At 38.4% G+C, this 21,845-nt stretch overlaps 1 pseudogene; it reads left to right on the top strand.

Annotated features, from left to right (window-relative positions):
- Positions 1-1,376: 1,376 nt before the first annotated feature.
- Positions 1,377-20,580, top strand: LOC122023061 (annotated as a pseudogene).
- The last annotated feature ends 1,265 nt before the right edge of the window (positions 20,581-21,845 follow it).

The following is a 21,845-nucleotide window of genomic DNA, read 5'->3' as shown; positions in this document are numbered from 1 at the left end:
TGATCAGGAACAGTTTGAGTGGGGTTGATATACTTATGGTAACCCCATAACTATGTTTGTAAAATTACTGGTGATAATGTTTGGGTTTGATGTCTAAGAAGGACATGTAATGTAATGTGTTTGGTCATACCCAAAATGAAAAAAAGGGTGATCCCTTGTATGCGATTAAATGAACCTTTGACGCCCATCTTGTCTACAAGACCGGGTGGGCTTGTGAATTATTCAGCGATCTTAACTTTTTTTTTTCACACTCTAATTTAGTATTGATCACTTTTATTTATTACACCTAGGAAACTAGACACCTTTTTGACATCTTCTGCTCGCCAATTGGTCCTTCAACAGTAAGAGAAGGTTAGTAGTTTGTGATATGGCAGCGTTGATATGAGTATGATTTGGCCTGTTGTGTCTATTATAAATTCTTGCTTACGGCTTCCTGACACGCGTTTGCTAATTTCTCTTTCCGGACGTAATAAGCCACATGCTCTTGTGGTAACGTCTTGTCGCGTCTTTTCTTCGCGAGATCCACGGTTCCTCTCATGGGTGCTCTTTACATCCAACGGTGCTTCTTATCACTTAACCTTTTCAAAGAACCCTAAACCCTCTACCTCTTCGTCTTCTTCCTCACGCTCTTTGCCGATATTGCTGTCTGAGTTTTTTTCGCATTTTTCGCTGACCTCCTTTCCTTTCCTATCTCTCCATGTTGTTCCTTCTCCTTCAAATCTCAATAAGTTGTTTTTTTTCCTTCTTGCATTGTTCTGTGGCTGAAGGGTCGTTCTCGACTTGGTATATTCAAATTCGCTCTGCTTTTCGCAAATCTGATGGGTCTGCTCTTCGTTCTTTATATGATATCCCCAAGACCTATCACATTACCATTCTGATTCTGATGCTCGTCCTCACCTTGCCCCTAAGAATTGTGTCACCTTTTTCAAAGACCAACTAGTGGCGGGCTTACGTTTTCCTATTCCCACTTTTTTTGGTAGTAATTAACCAGTATTTTGATGTTCCCCTACAACAATTCACCCCCAATGCTTTTTGCTATCTTTGTAGCTTATACATGCTCTTCCGTCTTCACGACATCCCTCCAACCCCCCAAAATTTCTTCATGTTCTCATACCCAAAGAAATCAGATCTCGGTGTCTTCCTATTTCAATCAAGACCTAAGATAACCTTCTTTGAGGAGATGTCTTCTTCCATTAAAGGATGGAAATCCTGCTTCTTTTTTGTGGTGCTTCCGAAGCCTGTCCCTTGGTCTTCTTCTTGAAAATCTTCTCTACCTTCTCTTCCTGACAAAAAAGAATTACATAGACTCCCTTCCTTTGTTACCTACTCCAAGAAGCTATCAGGTTTTGGTTTGTTCATTCATAAATGGATTCGCGATGATCTCCTCTATCTTTTCAGGTTAAGTCCTCTCAAGATAGAGCTTCATGGCTCCCTTGGTAAGTCTTTATTCATATGTCCCAACCCTTTTTTACTAACTAAGATATTTTTTATTTTGTGTAGTGGACGCTCTGTACGCAACTGCGATCAATGATCAATTGTGCCTGGCGGAGGAATTAGTTACCGTTAAGGAGCGAGAATTACTTGCTGCATTGGGCCAGCCCTCTCCGTCAGCAGTACCTGCTGACACAGAGGGCGCTTTTGGCTTTCAAAATGTAGCCTTGGGAGGAGCCCAAACTAATCTTCCTCCCGTCGATGAGCCTACCTCTTTGCTGGCTTCTGAGCAATCTCCCAAAGTAGCCCCTGCCAAGAAAAGATGTAAGCTGACCCTCACTCCGTTCCCGAAGCAGAAAACCATTTCTCCTTCTGAAGACCTTCCCACCTTGGATGCTACTCCTTCTCTCCTGATCTCCCTCTTTCAGCTCTTTATCCTTCTCTTATTCCCTCTTCATCTGTCGTCCTAACTATTCCCAGTAGCAGTTCTGCACCTCCCTTTTTTATGAGTTTTCCTGAACAAATGACCTTACCCCCTCACAACTCACCCTACATCATTTACTGCCCCCCTTCTATCCAAACTTCTTTGTCCTCCACATCTTCACTTACTGCCACTCTGCCTATACTCTTGGGTGGGTCTTTTACCACAGCTGGAGAGGAGGTACGCCGATTGTTTGAAGGGATTGACTACTCCGAGATGGCTGATAAATTTTCTTTGGAGGAGACGAAGGTACCTTTATTTTCCTTTGCAATTCTATCTTCTTATGTATCTTCCTAATGTCCCTTGTTTTACAGCGCTAGATATACAAAATGAGCATAGCCCATCTACTGCATGCCCTAATCTAAGAAAATGCAGCACTGAAGAAATAAGTCTCCGAACTATCTCCTGACTAGGTGGACAAGAAACTAAAGGGTTTGTCTGCTCAATTGGAAAAGACTATCCAATTGCTCAAGATGGAGATTGAACAATCACAACAGTATAAAGTTGACATAGAAAGTCTCCAGTCACAACTACAATCAGCCAATGCTCGTGGTACTGAACTATCCTCCAAGTTAGAAGAACAAACATCTGAAGTTGCTCGACTATCTTCCTAGTTGCAGTCACTAAAAGATGCACATGCTATGGAATTAATCAATCAGTTATCTGCTTTGAACCTCAAAGGGACTGCTCTAAAGGATGCCCAGGAGGAATTAGAAAACCATAAGGCCAACAAAGACACCCATTTTGAAGAGCGCAAAAAGGCCTACCTCAAATCCTCTAATTTCATTGTTTGTTACGCTTCTGCAAGTGCACGGATTCGTCATCAGTAATAAAAAATATCGATCCCACGAGGACTGGTTATAGGCACTAGTGATGGCACACTTAGGATTAGCTACACTAATGTTAGTTGTAAGTAATTTGAGAAAAGAAATTAGAAAGTGGGGAATGAGAACTAGAAACGAGAAGAAATCAACCTGGGTAATGAAGAGTTCTAGGAGTTCGGTTTCATTGTGGTGGTATTGATGTGTCACATACTATCCTATACTCATTGTCCATCAGCATATATTCGCCGGAAGCTAAAGAAACTATACTTAAGCATCAAACAAAGATAATCCCTATGAAATCTTGTTATGGTTAACCCCTGTCATTAGGGCTCCTTGGTAGATCACAAGGACACGACTCTAATTGATGTTACCAAAGATAGAATTAAGAATCTTAGTTTGGTCTCTTTACTTCCTTGTGGAGGAGTCTCCTATCCTTTCAAGGAAGTACCCTAGATGTCCGTGAACGGGTTACCCCTGTCACTAGGGCCACTCGGGTGTACGATCTAAGGTATTCCCTCTACGATGTTGGCAATTCCTACACAATCAATCAACACAACAAAGAGATCGAGTAGTCGAAACAAAGCAAGCGAAATCATCCAATGAATATAAGCGTAATATGAGTTTTACATCAAAACCAATCCACAATTACTCCCTCATCCTAGAACAAGGACTCTACTCCATAAACCCCGGAGAAAAACCCAAAGACATGATATATATATAAACATACAAATTCTTAACACAAAGAGAGAAAGAAGAAATATGTTTATCCAACGACGATGAATGATCTTCGGATCCAATCCCTTGCTTCTGGAGTTGATGTGGTGATGAAAGATCGCTAGATCGATGTCCTGGACAATGTGGAATGACACCAGAATGATTCTCCTCTTGATGGCTCGCCTCCCGGCTCTCCCCCCCTCGGAAAAAGGGTTTAAACCCCTTTTATAGGCTAGGGCACGGCACGACCGTGCAAGGATGACACAACCATGCCCTTTCTTGGCTCTGGATGCACTGCACAACCATGCCAATTGGCATGGCCATGTGAAGTTGGGACTCGACTTCTGGGGACATGGCTATGCAGGGTTGTACATTCGTGTGCTGCTTGGTCTCGGTCATGGGGGGCATGGTCGTGCAGGGTTGCACGACTGTGTTCTGATCCGCCTCTGGGTTGGTCGCACGACCGTGCAAGGGTTGCATGGTCGTGCACTTCTCCTCTTCTGTTTGGCCACACAACCGTGTAAGGTTTGCATGGCCATGTTCTCTGGCTCGCTCCGGTGCGTCGACAAATGTTGTTTTCGCTCCGAAAGTTATCCCTATCAACACAAAACCAAACAAAGAGCAGATATCCATACAAAAGAGTATATATGATGAGTAAATGATAAAAGAGGCAATCATACAAAGAATATGTACGTATAAAGCAAGTAAATGTGCGTAAAAACATGCAGAAACCATCATAATATTTACGCATATCACACCCCCAGACTTGAACCTTTGCTTATCCTCAAGCAAAACGCTACAAACTATGTTCACGAGCGCATGATAGAGTTTCATAATCCTTAGTGCATTTGCCTGTCTCTATCAACTAATTTCATTGATAAGCATGATTGTGGAGTTACCTAAGTATGGTCTAAGCATAAGTTCTTTGTACTCGATGCAATAAGTATCTCAAACTCTTAAAGTTTCAATTCTTTGTCCTAGTTAAGTCGTCATACAATTGAGTTCCTAATGTTCCCGGTGATAGGCACTTACCTGCCACACACTTGGTTCATTTTTCTTAAGTTACACAAGGTCTCAAAGGATACTTCTCAGAATCAAAAGAAACATAACATTCATTTCCCCAGTAACCTAACTCGGTCTCAAAGGGGTGAATTGTTAGTTTCCACTTATGACAACTATTTTCTTATCCCTTATTCATTTTTTTTTGGTGCTATAGTGTAGCACTTATCACACATGCGGGATGCATATGTTGGGATCTAGATTTTTCCAAATGAGCTTCCATGATCTGAGGTCATCCAGTAACCAAAATGTAAATAAGAAATCACCATGTGAACAATAGTACTAAACAATTTGGATGAATCATAACTATTCCAAAAGTATTTATACTATTTAAGATTAAGTACTTAAGTGTAGTGTAAATAAGATCCTTAAGGTTAGGCCAAAACTTATATCAAATTCCGTACAATACTTAGCTTATTTCATGCTACTAGAGATAGAGAAAGGAGATACACTAAACATACTAACACTATCTTGACACCACATAAACTAAGAAAATGCTAGTCATTTTGCTATCGGACAAGTAGCAGAAAAAGTAGAAGGTTTGATGTTCTCAAATAAATAAAGCAAAGTGTAAATGAGATGCAAATAAAAACATGAAACTAGAAAAATGCAAATAAACAAAATAGACTAATAAAAATAAAATATGCAAAGCAAAAATAAATTGCAAAAGAAAAGAAAACTCAAAAACTCGACTCGACTTAGGTTGTGCAGATAGACTAATATAGAAGTCCCTAGTGGACTAAAAATAATCCTGTACCTCCCTAAATGGGTCGTCAGATTACTTGAAGCGACCCTCCAACAATCATTGTTGGGTATTATGCTTCTCATGAAGGGTGTCTAAAGAGGCACCGAAGTTAGAAAAATCAAACCTAGAGGATCCCGTGGCATATGCTAAAGAGTGCCTAGGAGGTTCCGAATGTTCGGAAGGCTACAGGAATCCTGATGACGAGGGCTCTTGGTGGTACTTGATTTCTTTTACAATGGAGGGTATAGTCTTGGGGTGTAAATCAATAATCACCCAATTCGCGGGGTCATGAACTGAAGTGCGCTCGGGGCAAGGAAGGGGTAATGGAAAACCGTTGGTCCTAGGGAAAGCAAACCCCACTACAAGAAAAACCCTCATAGACATCGGTGGAACAACAGTAGTTTTAAGCAAAAATCGATGTCTTTGAGTATTTTACACCGGGTTTTCCAAAAACCGGTGTCTATAAGCTCAAATTTTCGCTCATAGACATCAGTTTTTTAAGTCGATGTCTATGAGTGCCTTTTTTTCATTAATAGACATCGATTTTAACAACGATTTTTAAAACCAGGTGTCTATGATAAAATAAAATAATTTAATTTTCCCACGAATACTTAGCCAAAATTTGTAACACTTCACTCTTCCCTCCAAACCTAAACCTATATCGCGTCATCTACTGTATATGCACCACTTTCCTCCTCGCCGCTGGCCATCCGGCTATCTCTCTTAGCCTCATCTCCCTCTTCCCCTTCCTAGATCGATGAACAACACAGCTTGCCTTGTGTTTGACTAAGGACGCAGAGGGTAGCAGCGTAGGCGGCTTGACCTATGGAGGATGAGGTGACGGTGTAACACCCACTAAGCTTTTAAGATAAGCATATGAATGTAGGATTTTTGTCTTAGAAAAATAATAAGAAGTGGGTTAAAGCAAAAAGAAATAAAATGAAACAAAAAGAAGAGGAGGTCAAGGATTGAACCTTGAACCTCTTATATTATAATTCATAGGATTAATTAGTAGAAACCAATTGGGATAGAGAGAAGATATTGATAGCAAAGGAGGGAAACTCATGATAAGGGTGAGAGTAAAAGTTAGCCAAAAGAAAACAAGAAAAGAGCAAGAGAAAGGCAACTTGCCTTCCTTCTTTCTCTCCCTCTTTCTTTCTTCATTTTGCCAAAAATTTAAGAGGGAATTAAAGGGATTCATTCCCCATTATTTCATCATGAATGGTGAGAATAAATTAGAAAATAAAATGAATAAAATAAAAATAGAAAATGGGTTAAGGGAGAAGGAAAGCAAAAATCAATTTTTCTACCTCTTCCCCCTTAACATAAAAGGGAGCAAGAAAAGAGAAGGTTATTTTTCTCTCATTTCCTCATCCTCCCTCTCCCTCACCGAACACCACTTCCCTCTCCTCCATCTTCGGCCCCAAGCCAAGGTTTTCTCCTAAGAAAGCCTAAGATACAAGGAGGACTTAGCAAGAGAAACAAGGGAAGGGAACTAGAAGAAGAGGCTACTTCTTCCATTACCATACCTTAGAACCACAAGCGAAAAGGATGTAAGCTTCCCCTCACCTGTGGTACAAGGCTTTTTATGTGATTTTTGGATTTTATGAGGATTAGAAAACCAAGAAAAGAATTTAAGAAAATTCGGCCAAAGAAGAGCTTTCAAATCTTGGAAGGTTTAAACAAGTCCTCATTTCATGATATTTTTCTATGCTATGTAGGAAGGTTTTTCCTTCATGTTTTTATACCTATATGATGCTTGATCAGAGAGTACCTAACCCTAGGATTTTGGCTAAAAATATTTTCAAAAGGTTAGAGAAATCATTGTTTAACCAAACTAGTACAAGATTTCCCCCATGACCTACTAAGGGTCTTTTATTGGTTTTCTTGCTTGAAAGTTACTTGGAACCAAAAGAAATCCACTCATATGCTTCGGCCAAGAAAAAGGGCTTAGGGTTAGGAAGACCTTTAAATTTAAGTAACCATGTTTGTATGATAGAATATAGAGTTCTCTTAAAGAATTTCATGTTGAATATTGCTAGAAATTCATGAACTCTTATTTTAGATTTTCAGCCATGATAAGATGGATAGCTTAGAAAAGCTTAAACAAAATTTTAACATGATCAAGACCTCTGTAATATTATGATATGGAAGTTGTTTGATGCTCTTATGCTTAATTAGAGTATAGAAAAATTTAGTTACATGATATATGACATGTAAGATCACAAGGGTCCTAGCTTGTTTATGAACCAACTTTGTATATGATGTTCTTAGTAATTTTTACCATGAAACTTACTTAGGTTTTCCATGCTTTAGGCCACTTAAAAACCTAGTTTAGGGATTGGTAGGTTTCGGCCATGAGAAAAAAAAAATAAAAGAAAAAGGGAAAGAAACCTAGGAAGTCTAAGACACAATTCACATGTATGTTCATTATGCTTGTCTTTATATATGCTATGAAACTTGTATGACTTCTTATGATTTTAGGCTATTTGAAGCAAGTTTATACACTGATGGGTCTCGGCCAAGTAGGGTTTAAAAGACCTAGAAGCCTTAGAATTGAAACCAATGGTGTTAAAAATGCTTCTTATGGAAATATGATAATATGTTGATTGTGTCACATGCTTGTTTAATTTTTCCACGACCTAAATGGGCCATTGTATGTTTCGGCCATGAATGGATAGATGCCCTAGAAACCCTAGAATAAAAATTAAATATGCTTATGTCACTCTACATGAAATATGATAAGTAGAAAACCAAAGTTCTCATGCTATATGTTATTTAGTGACCGAAATGAGGCTAAGGTAAGTTTCGGCCATACCTATTGTATGATGTTTTATTATGGATTTATTCATGATGTTAGTTCAAGTTCACATGCTTGTATACTTGTTTTTAGCCCTAAGGAATACTTGTTAAAAGTTTGGCCATGACATATGTTAAGGTCTTGAAGAACTTAGTAACTAGCTCAAATGTGCTTACTATGTTACTTGGAAAAAATGCTATAAATATGGTTTAAGGTTTCCATGCTTTCATGACATTTGAGACCTTGTTTCACACCTGATAGGGTTCGGCCACATCAGTTTAGGGACTTGGAGAACTTAGAAACCAAGTTAATCATGCTTATAAAGCTTTCTATGAAATTGATGTAATGATAATTTAGGTTCCACATGCTTGGAGTTGTTTTTACCTAAATTGAGATCTAAGGGGGTTCGGCCATGATAAGAACCCAAGGGATTAGGAAGCTTTAAACCCAAGCTAACTATGTTACCATGTTTCTTATGATAGTATAATCACATGATACACCCTTATGCTTAAACATGTATGCTTGTGATTTATACTTTCCATGATATGATATGTGGATAGAAATATGCATGCTTTTATGATATGCTATGTAGTGAAAATATGCATGCTTTTATGATATGCTATGTGGATAGAAATATGCATGCTTTTATGATATGCTATGTGGTAAAAATATGCATGCTTTTATGATATGCTATGTGGTGAAAATATGCATGCTTTTATGATATGCTATGTGGTGAAAATATGCATGCTTTTATGACATGATGTATGCCTAAGTGATGCATACCTTTATGATATGATGTATGTCTAAGTGATTCATACTTTTATGACATGATGTATGCCTAAGTGATGCATACCTTTATGATATGATGTATGCCTAAATGATGCATACTTTTATGATATGATGTATGCCTAAGTGATGCATACTTTTATGATATGAGGTGTGCCTAAGTGATGCATGCTCTTATGATGTGTGATATGTATAAGTATGACATGTACTTTACTTTATATGGCTTGTACCAAGGGTGGGCTCCATAAGCGCCCCGGGGTCGATGGAATAAGACTCGGGCCTCGTTAGGGATGGGCTCCTAAGTGCCCCTAGGTCGATGGAGTAAGACTCGGGCCTAGTATGTTTGCCTTGTAGGGTTCAAGACTTGCTACCTTGGACCTACATAGGTTGTCCGCAATATGTAAGTGGTACATAGCCGGGATCCCTTTTAAGTTGAGATTATGTTTAAGTATATATGTAAGAAGAAATGGTTTTAAAGATCATGAGACATACACATATTTTTCGGATACATGTTTTCAAAATCATATTGCATATGCCTTATGATCATGTTATGATGATGCTATGATTTATGATATGCCATGATTAGATATGATTATGTTATGTTTCATGCTATGTTTTAAGAGATGATATGCCATGATTAGATATGATTATGTTATGTTTCATGCTATGTTGTAAGAGATGATATGCCATGATTAGATATGATTATGTTATGTTTCATGCTATACTTTAAGAGCTTGATATGCCATGCCATCTTATGATGATACTATGATATGCCATGATTAGATATGATTATGTTATGTTGCATGATATGCTTAAAGAGTATGATATGTTATGCCATGACTAGTTGAGATCATGTTAAGTTGAGACATTCTTTGATTATGTGATGATTTTCGGTTTTAGTGAGTAGGAAAGGAACTTACTGAGCCATGAGTGCTCATAGCTTACTTTCCTTGTACCACAGATAAAGGAAAAAGCTGGATGAGCTAAAGGAGCAGCAGGAGAGGCAAGGAGATGTGTGTGGCGGTGGCTAGGCAACCAAATAAGAACCTGCTTTAAGAACTTTTCAGAATTACGCTTTGGTTTCATAAATTGTAGTACCAAATGGGTGACTTGATGTTATGTTTCAATTTATTTTGTTATCATGTTATGGAAACCATATTAGTGTAGTTCGGATATGAAAACAAAAGAAAAGTTTTATTAATCTAAGAAAAATTATTTTAAGTCATCCGCTGTAATATGTACGTAGAGTATCGTAGCCCCGTCCCTTAGGGTTAGCAGGAATGGCGGGCGTTACAGGTTGGTATCAGAGCCAAGTTTATTGCCAGCTCACTACACACACATCAAGCCTCCGACCTGCCGCTCCAAGTAAGAATGTTTATGTTTAATTTTATATGCTCATGTTTATTTTCTTGTGTTATACTATTTGCTTGATTTATTCTTTGAATTTCTTATATGCTTATGCTTAGTTTCATTTTATATGACTTATGCCTTATTTCTTTTCTCGTTATATTGCCTATGCTTTATTTTCTTTGTTATATTGCTTATGCTTTATTTCCTTATGTTATGTTGTTGTCACTCTATTCTTTATTTTTCCCTATGTTGCTTATGCTTTAGTTTCATGGTTTACTTGCTTATGTTTAATGCTTTATTCTATGCTTTTAGTTATAATTTAGATTAGGATTTCATATTGGTAGGTTAGGAATAATATCAGAACAAATAGATAGAAACAAAACAGTACATTAGATTGGCTAAAAAACGATAACCACTTACACTAGTCTATTTGTCCTTATTTAGATAAACATGGTTAGGACACGCAATACTCGAACCGAGAGAACAGTGACTCCACCAGACCTGACGCAGGTAGTCGCAAATCTCCAGCATCAGATTGCCGAACAACAGCAGCTGATCACTACCTTAATGGGTCAGCAAGGCAACCCAGTTACCCCACCGGCAAATCAGAATGCACTACCGGTTATACCTACAACCGCGCCAGTGCCCCCGACAGCTCCTACTCCGATGGTCCGACAAGTGACCTATCTGATTCAGTGGCAAAGGCTTAAGCCGGAAGCATTCTCGGGAAACTGCGAACCATGGGATGCGCAAGCCTGGATCAAAATCGTGGAAAGCATAATGGAACTACTGGATTGGCCTGAACACGAGAAGGTCAAATGCGCGTCGTTCTACCTTACCGGAGATGCCCGAATGTGGTGGGACCGAGTGAAGGCGAAAAGACAAATAAACCAAATGCAGTGGACAGATTTTGAGACAGAGTTCTTAGAGGAATTTTTCCATATGCAAGTGACCAACATGCACTATGACGAGTTCATTGTGTTCCGGCAAGGTGATCTGTCAGTTAACGAAGCCGTCAAGAGGTTCAACCGCCTAGCCCGTCTGTGCCCAGAACTGATCCGTACTGAAAAAGAAAGGGCCCGGTTAATGTTAAAGATGCTCCGACCCGAGATATCCCTGAACGTAGCCGGCGGAGTTAATAGACCGCAGACTACAGAGGAGCTAGTCAGCAGTGCCCTAATTACCGAGCACTACCAGAAAGCAATGAACAAGGGCATGAACCAAGCACTGACCGGAGGACAAAAATCGCACAATACCAGAACCGACTGGAAAGGAAACTCAAGTGGAAAGAGGAAACTCAAGTGGAAAGAGGAAACAGTGGAATAAAACAAAAGGTGGTCCGGCCAATAAGCAGACCAAGTATCCTCAGTGTGCCACATGTGGGAAGATGCATTCTGGAGTATGTCTCCTAAGTACCAGAAAGTACTATAACTGCAGAAAGGAAGGCCATCTAGCGAGAAATTGCCCAACTCAACCTCAGGCACCACCTTCGCAGAACTTTCAGAACAGGAGTGCCCCCGCACAGCTTCACCAGATGCAAGTTGCCATAGAAGGGACTTCAATTAGCCAAGGAAGATTGGAAGCCCCTCCCGCTATGACGAACGCCAGAGTCTACTCTCTCACTCAGGATGATGTGGCGAACGCCTCTACTGTCAACACAGGTCAGCTATCTAATTTTAGTCAGTATGCTAGAATTTTTATTCAATGCTGAAAGCGAACTGATGAGGGAATCCATCGAGAAACTGAAACATGTTTCGTATCCGTTAGTTGAAACCATGTCCGGACGACTCTCTACCCTCACCATAACACCAACGTTATTCGAGAACATGTTATAGAAGCAAACCAGGGACCCGAGCCTTCAAAGAATTAAACAAGAGACCGCAGAAGGAAAGAATGACTGGTTCCGTATCGCAGACGATGGAATATTATACCTCAGGGATCGATTATGTATTCCAGAGGATCCAGAGTTACGAAAGAAGATACTGGAAGAAGCTCATACAACGCCTTATGCAATGCACCCGGGTTCCACTAAGATGTACTAGGACCTAAAAAAGAAATTTTGGTGGTCCGGTATGAAAAGAGAAGTGGCTCCGTACGTCAGTACTTGTCTGACGTGCCAAAGGGTAAAAGCTGAACACCAGAGACCCGGCGGATTATTATAACCTGTCTAAATTCCAGAATGGAAATGGGAAGAAATCTCCATGGATTTCATTTCAGGTCTACCCAAGACGACAAACGGATATGATGCTATATGGGTGATCGTGGACAGATTGACGAAGTCTGCACATTTTTTGGCGATCAAGATGACTTATTCAACTGAACAACTAGCTCAGCTATATGTTAAGGAAATCGTCAGATTACATGGTATCCCTAAGACCATTATTTCTGATAGAGACGTACGTTTTGTCTCGCACTTTTGGGAGTGCGTTCAGAAGGTCCTCGGCACGAAGTTGTTGTTTAGCACAGCCTTCCACCCACAGACTGATGGGCAGACTGAAAGAGTAAATCAAATATTGGAGGATATGTTAAGAGCTTGTGCCGTGGACTTCAAGGGAAGCTGGTGCCGATATTTATACCTGGCAGAATTCGCCTACAATAATAGCTACCAAGCTACTATTGGAATGGTACCTTACGAAGCTCTATATGGGAGGAAGTGTAGATCTCCTATATGCTGGTATGAAAGTGGTGAAAAGAAGGAAATGGGGTTCCGAACGGAACTTATTGATGACACCACCCGAGCTATACAAAAGATCCGTCAACGAATAGAAACTACTCAGAGTCGGCAGAAGAATTATGCCGATAAACGGCGCAGGCCGCTAGAATTCAACATCGGAGACTTGGTATTCCTTAAAGTATCCCCCATGAAAGGGATAATGAGGTTCGGAAAGAAGACCAAGTTAAGCCCACGATACGTAGAACCGTACCGGATTTTAGAAAGAGTGGGCCAAGTCGCATACAGACTAGAACTACCTCCAGACATGGCAGCCATTCACAATGTGTTCCATGTATCGATGCTCAAGAAGTGTATTCCCAGTACAGATCAAGTAATTGAGCCACAGTCGGTACAGGTTCAAGAGGACATAAGTTATGAAAGTAGACCTATTCAAATCTTTGACCGAGAAGTCAAGAGGTTAAGGAACAAAGAGATACCCTTAGTAAAGGTTCTATGGCGGAATCAACGATTTGAAGAAGCCACCTGGGAACGCGAGGACGATATGAAACAAAAGTACCCGGAGCTAATTTAAAGTTCGAGGACGAACTTTTTATGAGGTACGGGGTACTGTAACACCCACTAAACTTTTAAGATAAGCATATGAATGTAGGATTTTTGTCTTAGAAAAATAATAAGAAGTGGGTTAAAGAAAAAAGAAATAAAATGAAACAAAAAGAAGAGGAGGTCAAGGATTGAACCTTGAACCTATTATATTATAATTCATAGGATTAATTAGTAGAAACCAATTGGGATAGAGAGAAGATATTGATAGCAAAGGAGGGAAACTCATGAAAAGGGTGAGAGTAAAATTTAGCCAAAAGAAAACAAGAAAAGAGCAAGAGAAAGGCAACTTGCCTTCCTTCTTTCTCTCCCTCTTTCTTTCTTCATTTTGCCGAAAATTTAAGAGGGAATTAAAGGGATTCATTCCCCCTTATTTCATCATGAATCGTGAGAATAAATTAGAAAATAAAATGAATAAAAGAAAAATAGAAAATGGGTTAAGGGAGAAGGAAAGCAAAAATCAATTTTTCTACCTCTTCCCCCTTAACATAAAAGGGAGCAAGAAAAGAGAAGGTTATTTTTCTCTCATTTCCTCATCCTCCCTCTCCCTCACCGAACACCACTTCCCTCTCCTCCATCTTCGGCCCCAAGTCAAGGTTTTCTCCTAAGAAAGCCTAAGATACAAGGAGGACTTAGCAAGAGAAACAAGGGAAGGGAACTAGAAGAAGAGGCTACTTCTTCCATCACCATACCTTAGAACCACAAGCGAAAAGGATGTAAGCTTCCCCTCACCTGTGGTACAAGGCTTTTTATGTGATTTTCGGATTTTATGAGGATTAGAAAACCTAGAAAAGAATTTAAGAAAATTCGGCCAAAGAAGAGCTTTCAAATCTAGGAAGGTTTAAACAAGTCCTCATTTCATGATATTTTTCTATGCTAAGTAGGAAGGTTTTTCCTTCATGTTTTTATACCTATATGATGCTTGATCAGAGGAGTACCTAACCCTAGGATTTCGGCCAAAAATATTTTCAAAAGGTTAGAGAAATCATTGTTTAACCAAACTAGTACAAGATTTCCCCCATGACCTACTAAGGGTCTTTTATTGGTTTTCTTGCTTGAAAGTTACTTGGAACCAAAAGAAATCCACTCATATGCTTCGGCCAAGAAAAAGGGATTAGGGTTAGGAAGACCTTTAAATTTAAGTAACCATGTTTGTATGATAGAATATAGAGTTCTCTTAAAGAATTTCATGTTGAATATTGCTAGAAATTCATGAACTCTTATTTTAGATTTTCGGCCATGATAAGATGGATAGCTTAGAAAAGCTTAAAAAAAATTTTAACATGCTCAAGACCTCTGTAATATTATGATATGGAAGTTGTTTGATGCTCTTATGCTTAATTAGAGTATAGAAAAATTTAGTTACATGATATATGACATGTAAGATCACAAGGGTCCTAGCTTGTTTATGAACCAACTTTGTATATGATGTTCTTAGTAATTTTTACCATGAAACTTACTTAGGTTTTCCATGCTTTAGGCCACTTAAAAACCTAGTTTAGGGATTGGTAGGTTTCGGCCATGAGAAAAAAAAAATAAAAGAAAAAGGGAAAGAAACCTAGGAAGCCTAAGACACAATTCACATGTATGTTCATTATGCTTGTCTTTATATATGCTATGAAACTTGTACGACTTCTTATGCTTTTAGGCTATTTGAAGCAAGTTTATACACTGATGGGTCTCGGCCAAGTAGGGTTTAAAAGACCTAGAAGCCTTAGAATTGAAACCAATGGTGTTAAAAATGCTTCTTATGGAAATATGATAATATGTTGATTGTGTCACATGCTTGTATAATTTTTCCATGACCTAAATGGGCCATTGTATGTTTCGGCCATGAAGGGATAGATGCCCTAGAAACCCTAGAACAAAAATTAAATATGCTTATGTCACTCTACATGAAATATGATAAGTAGAAAACCAAAGTTCTCATGCTATATGTTATTTAGTGACCTAAATGAGGCTAAGGTAAGTTTCGGCCATACCTATTGTATGATGTTTTATTATGAATTTATACATGATGTTAGTTCAAGTTCACATGCTTGTATACTTGTTTTTAGCCCTAAGGACTACTTGTTAAAAGTTTGGCCATGACATATGTTAAGGGCTTGAAGAACTTAGTAACTAGCTCAAATGTGCTTACTATGTTACTTGGAAAAAATGCTATAAATATGGTTTAAGGTTTCCATGCTTTCATGACATTTGAGACCTTGTTTCACACCTGATAGGGTTTGGCCACATGAGTTTAGGTACTTGGAGAACTTAGAAACCAAGTTAATCATGCTTATAATGCTTCCTATGAAATTGATGTAATGATAATTTAGGTTCCACATGCTTGGAGGTTATTTTTACCTAAATTGAGATCTAAGGGGGTTCGGCCATGATAAGAACCCAAGGGATTAGGAAGCTTAGAACCTAAGCTAACTATGTTACCATGTTTCTTATGATAGTATAATCACATGATACACCCTTATGCTTAAACATGTATGCTTGTGATTTATACTTTCCATGATATGATATGTGGATAGAAATATGCATGCTTTTATGATATGCTATGTAGTGAAAATATGCATGCTTTTATGATATGCTATGTGGATAGAAATATGCATGCTTTTATGATATGCTATGTGGTGAAAATATGCATGCTTTTATGATATGCTATGTGGTTAAAATATGCATGCTTTTATGATATGCTATGTGGATAGAAATATGCATGCTTTTATGATATGCTATGTGGTGAAAATATGCATGCTTTTATGATATGCTATGTGGTGAAAATATGCATGCTTTTATGACATGATGTATGCCTAAGTAATGCATACCTTTATGATATGATGTATGCCTAAGTGATGCATACTTTTATGACATGATGTATGCCTAAGTGATGCATACCTTAATGATATGATGTATGCCTAAGTGATGCATACTTTTATGACATGATATATGCCTAAGTGATGCATACCTTTATGATATGATGTATGCCTAAGTGATGCATACTTTTATGATATGATGTATGCCTAAGTGATGCATACTTTTATGATATGAGGTGTGCCTAAGTGATGCATGCTCTTATGATGTGTGATATGTATAAGTATGACATGTACTTTACTTTATATGGCTTGTACCAAGGGTGGGCTCCATAAGCGCCCCGGGGTCGATGGAATAAGACTCGGCCCTCGTTAGGGATGTGCTCCTAAGTGCCCCTAGGTCGATGGAGTAAGACTTGGGCCTAGTATGTTTGCCTTGTAGGGTTCAAGACTTGCTACCTTGGACCTACATAGGTTGCGCGCAATATGTAAGTGGTACATAGCCGGGATCCCCTTTAAGTTGAGATTATGTTCAAGTATATATGTAAGAAGAAATGGTTTTAAAGATCATGAGACATACACATGTTTTTCGGATACATGTTTTCAAAATCATATTGCATATACCTTATGATCATGTTATGATGATGCTATGATTTATGATATGTCATGATTAGATATGATTATGTTATGTTTCATGCTATGTTTTAAGAGATGATATGCCATGATTAGATATGATTATGTTATGTTTCATGCTATGTTGTAAGAGATGATATGTCATGATTGGATATGATTATGTTATGTTTCATGCTATACTTTAAGAGCTTTATATGCCATGCCATCTTATGATGATACTATGATATGCCATGATTAGATATGATTATGTTATGTTGCATGATATGCTTAAAGAGTATGATATGTTATGCCATGACTAGTTGAGATCATGTTAAGTTGAGACATTCTTTGATTATGTGATGATTTTCGGTTTTAGTGAGTAGGAAAGGAACTTACTGAGCCATGAGTGCTCATAGCTTACTTTCCTTGTACCACAGATAAAGGATAAAAGCTGGATGAGCTAAAGGAGCAGCAGGAGAGGCAAGGAGATGTGTGTGGCGGTGGCTAGGCAACCAAATAAGAACCTGCTTTAAGAACTTTTCAGAATTACGCTTTGGTTTCATAAATTGTAGTACCAAATGGGTGACTTGATGTTATGTTTCTATTTATTTTGTTATCATGTTATGGAAACCATATTAGTGTAGTTCGGATATGAAAACAAAAGAAAAGTTTTATTAATCTAAGAAAAATTATTTTAAGTCTTCCGCTGTAATATGTACGTAGAGTATCGTAGCCCCGTCCCTTAGGGTTAGCAGGGAGGGCGGGCGTTACAGGTGGAGTTGCATTCCATCCCCCCGACGCCGCCTCCAGAATTGGCAGCAGTGATGGCAGCTCATTCTCGCCCGTCGGTCTCCGCTCCTCCATCTCAGCTCCACTCTTCGTCGCTCACGCGATTGCCCCTACTGCCTTCGGCGACCCCACCGTCGGCCACCCCGCGGACGGCGACACCGCGCACACCGAGGATGCCCAACCGCTGGCTAGCCCCATGCGGAAGGTCGTGGTCAGCATCGGCGGGTACCTAGAGGAGATCGGCCACCTGACGAAGCTCGACCCCTAGGACGTGTGGCTCCCCATCACGGAGTCAAGGAATGGCAACGCCTACTACTCCGGCTTCCACACCCTCCCCTCCGATATCGGCTTCCAGGCACTCATCCTGCCAGTCGCCTTCACCTACCTCGGCTGGTATTTCCTCAAACACCTTCCCTTCTCTACGTCAACAGCACTAGCATACCAATAAACTCCTTTTGTTCCATATTCACGATAGGTGTTGATTTTTCTCACAAAAAACAAATGTAAAAAGAATTTAAAATGGGCTATGCAAGAAAAATAGACACAAGTTTCCTGATCATAAGCAATTGATTGACAGAGTTTATTATATACAATCAAAGTAGCTTTAGGTCTCATCATCTCAATCATATTAGAAACTCAAATAAGCTTGAAACTTTGCTTGTCAAGGCCATGTTCTTGCATGTGTAACCTAGAAACTCAAGTATAGTGGAAACTAAAAAATATTAGAGTTTCATCTTCTTGATCTCTTGATTGCAAGTATTAATTGATTGATGCATGCAATGTGTTTAATGAATTTCCTCAAACACTATCCTGAGTTGATTTTATCATTTTTGTTTGCAAGTATTAACTGAGTTGATTGCAAAGTAAAGGTTCAATTTGTTGGGCTTTGTTGTTTTTCTGAAGGTCGGATATAAAACAAGCATCAGATGGGACGCAAGATGTGCCTGGCCTTTTAGAACCTCAAGTTAGCAGCATAGATGAGGTCTGGGAAATTCTGACAAATGGAGGAAGAAATAGATCTGTGGGGTCAACAAACGCTAACAAGCTGAGTAGCCGCTCTCACTCGTGAGTTTCTTCCTGTTTTCCATTCAAATTATGTTTTTTGTTTGATTATGAGACTTCTTTATATTCTCATTTATAGAAAGATTGTTAGATTTTTGCCTGACAATTTTTAGCTAATAGTGGGCGTCTTGGCAAGATTGAAGTAGAAGGAGAGAGGCTGAAGGAATCTCAATTCATCAATAAGTCTCTATCAGCTTTGGGAGATGTGATCTCTGCTCTTGCCTCCAAGAACTCACATATTCCATATAGGTTCCTTCTAATGCTCATAGTCATATGCTTCTATTTTACTATCTAAACTAGTTTGAATTTTTCATTGTACTAAAGGAGATACGTATTTTGCAGGAACTCTAAGCTAACACATTTGCTCTAGAGCTCTCTAGGTGAGAAAAAAACCTTAAGAATAGTAAACATCTAGTTGTGATGATCTTGTTGTTTAGGTTCAAAAACAACAGCTAGTTTATACCGTTATTTTTATTGCCAGAAGAAAATTTGACACATTATCCTTCACTGATAATTTTCATTCACAATATAAGATTGCAAGACACTCATGTTTGCACATATTAGCCCAAGTTCAGCAGATTTAGGTGAAACATTATGCTCACTAAACTTTCCTAGCAGAGTCCGAGGCATTGAACATGGTCTTGTCCGAAAGCAGACATATTTAGCAGAGAGTTTCAAGCTTAAACAAATGATATATCTGTTTTGACTGCATATTGGCTACTGTTGCTAGTTTTAAAATTTTGTTCTATTTGGCAATACATATGCAGGTTTTGTATCTTCTGCAATTATGTGATGCCTAATAAGAGTTGTTGTACAGGCTGATAAGCTCCTTCAGAGTGAAAAAGAAAACATAAGGTTGAATGAAAGCTTGCAATTGATGCAGCTGAAATACACATCTCGGGAGAATGTTTTCAAAACATTGCAAGATAAGTAAAGTTAGTCAACCCAGTGCAAAAAGTAAAGTTAGTTATAACAAAGTTGTAGTGACCAAATTGCCAATATACTTTCATATGGTGTTCTACTTTCTAGATACTGCAAAAATTGATCAGATGTATCATCCCTAATTATTCACCCAATTTTAAAGCCAACCCAGTGCAAAAAATTAAGTTAGTCATAATAAAGTTGTAGTGACCAAATTGCCCACATACTTATTAGTCTAGCTTATGAGGAACTTGAATGGCCTCAAGAAGTTGATCCAACTTATAGTAATTGAACCAAATGTAGATAGTGCGAATAAATTATTTTATATATTCCAAGAAAAATCATAATAATCTACTATACACCATGCATCACTATATTTAGCTTCTTTCAAATCAATTTCCTTATAACATATTATTTCAAATGTACAGATCAAAGAAGCTGAGCAAACAAATAAAAATTACCAGCAAAAGGTTACTTATCTCATTTTCAATCTCTATTTGAGTAGAATTTACAACATCTTTAATTTCCCTTATGTAAGCAACAAACTGCTTTATATCCATATTGACTATTTTATTCTATTCAGGTAAGAGAACTGGAGAATCAATTAAATGGTGAGAGGACAACAAAGAAGGATGTTGCAAAGTTCCCAAAGCCTCCAGTGGTTCCTTTAAGATGGAGGTCTCCTTTACAAAGAATCACCAATTAGTTGTCACCCTCAGAACATCAAACAAGCATAGGTGCTCATCCAATAATAGATAAAGAGAATAGTCTATTAACAAATAAAACTTCTGGGGAAGATTTAGTTAAATCTCTGCATAGAGCAAGAAGGATAACGCTGGCACCAGTAATGCGTATTATACCAGCTCAACCCAAGAGGAGGGCCTCTATTGTAATTTTTCAAGAAACAACACAAAGAGCACAGGAATAATAGATAAGTACTGATTAATTAAATTGTAACTATGAGAAATATTATGTTGTAAGAATAATATTTATGTATTGGTTACATGGATATTGACTTGGTGTGTTTAGATACACCGATGTATAATAATATTAACTAAATTTTTCACTATTAAAATGTTGTTAATATCGATTTTTCATTGTTTTAGAAATTGAATCAGTATTGTTGAAAAATACTGATATTACATCGGTTTTCCACGGCTGCCAAAACTGGTGTTATTAACATATATTACATCGATTTTACACCGTTGCTGAAATGGTGTCGTTAAGTGATACTACACCGGTTCATAACCGATTTGAAAACCGGTGTCGTTAAGTGATACTACACCGGTTATAACCCGATGTCTAAAATGGAAGACCTTTTACATCACCTTCATAGACATTGATCGATTTGGTAATAGACAGCGATGGAAAACCGATGTCTATGAGGGTTTTTCTTGTAGTGCTCATTCTCATCCCAACAAATCATCTTCATAGCAAGACAAGAATCGATATCGATCTTGTCATTACCATGAATCACCTCTAATCCATCAAGCATACAACCCAGATTGAATGCTACTTGGGTGATCAATCCACCAAACACTATCATCCCCGAAGATGCCTTAGCTGCCCTCAACAAAGTTTGCAAAAAATGAAATCCGGAATCAAAATCAACTTTATTCAACATCGCCCAAAGAGAAATAGAAAAAATATTGAACAAGATTGTCAAGACTTCGTATTGGGATTAGTAGTGTAGAATAAAAATAATAACAAATAAAAGTTAGTCTAATGATGATTAAGTCTTTTCAAAGCAGCCTTGTGCTGGTCCCTTACGGCTGACAAGAGGGGGGGGGGGGGGGGGGGAATTGCCTTGCACAAAATAAAATAGAAAACAACTTTCTTAAACAATCGGGCTTAACACAATTACACACTTAATCAAAAATATAACAAAATTAAAATAAGTACGAGACTTGCAAAGTTTGACTTAGTTTGTAATTAGAAGATTGCTACTCCAAGAAAAGTTGGCTCAGTAAGAAGATCTCCTTCTCAAACAAAATGTTGGAGGTGGAGAAGCCTTGTGCACAAAAAAGATGCTCGAAAATGAAAAATAGAAAGAAACTTGAAATACAAAGTGTGTTATCTGAAAAGGAGAAGACCAGAGCTCTATTTATAGCCCACTAGTCAAAATTGACCATTTGCTGATGTGGCATGGTATGGGCGCCTGGAAGGGCTCTGGGCGCTTGGGTGTAGATAAAA

This window comes from Zingiber officinale, chromosome 9B, assembly GCF_018446385.1.
Source record: "Zingiber officinale cultivar Zhangliang chromosome 9B, Zo_v1.1, whole genome shotgun sequence".
Lineage (NCBI taxonomy): Eukaryota > Viridiplantae > Streptophyta > Magnoliopsida > Zingiberales > Zingiberaceae > Zingiber > Zingiber officinale.
The sequence above is the reverse complement of the archived record's forward strand: the minus strand, read 5'-3'. Positions and strand labels throughout refer to the sequence as shown.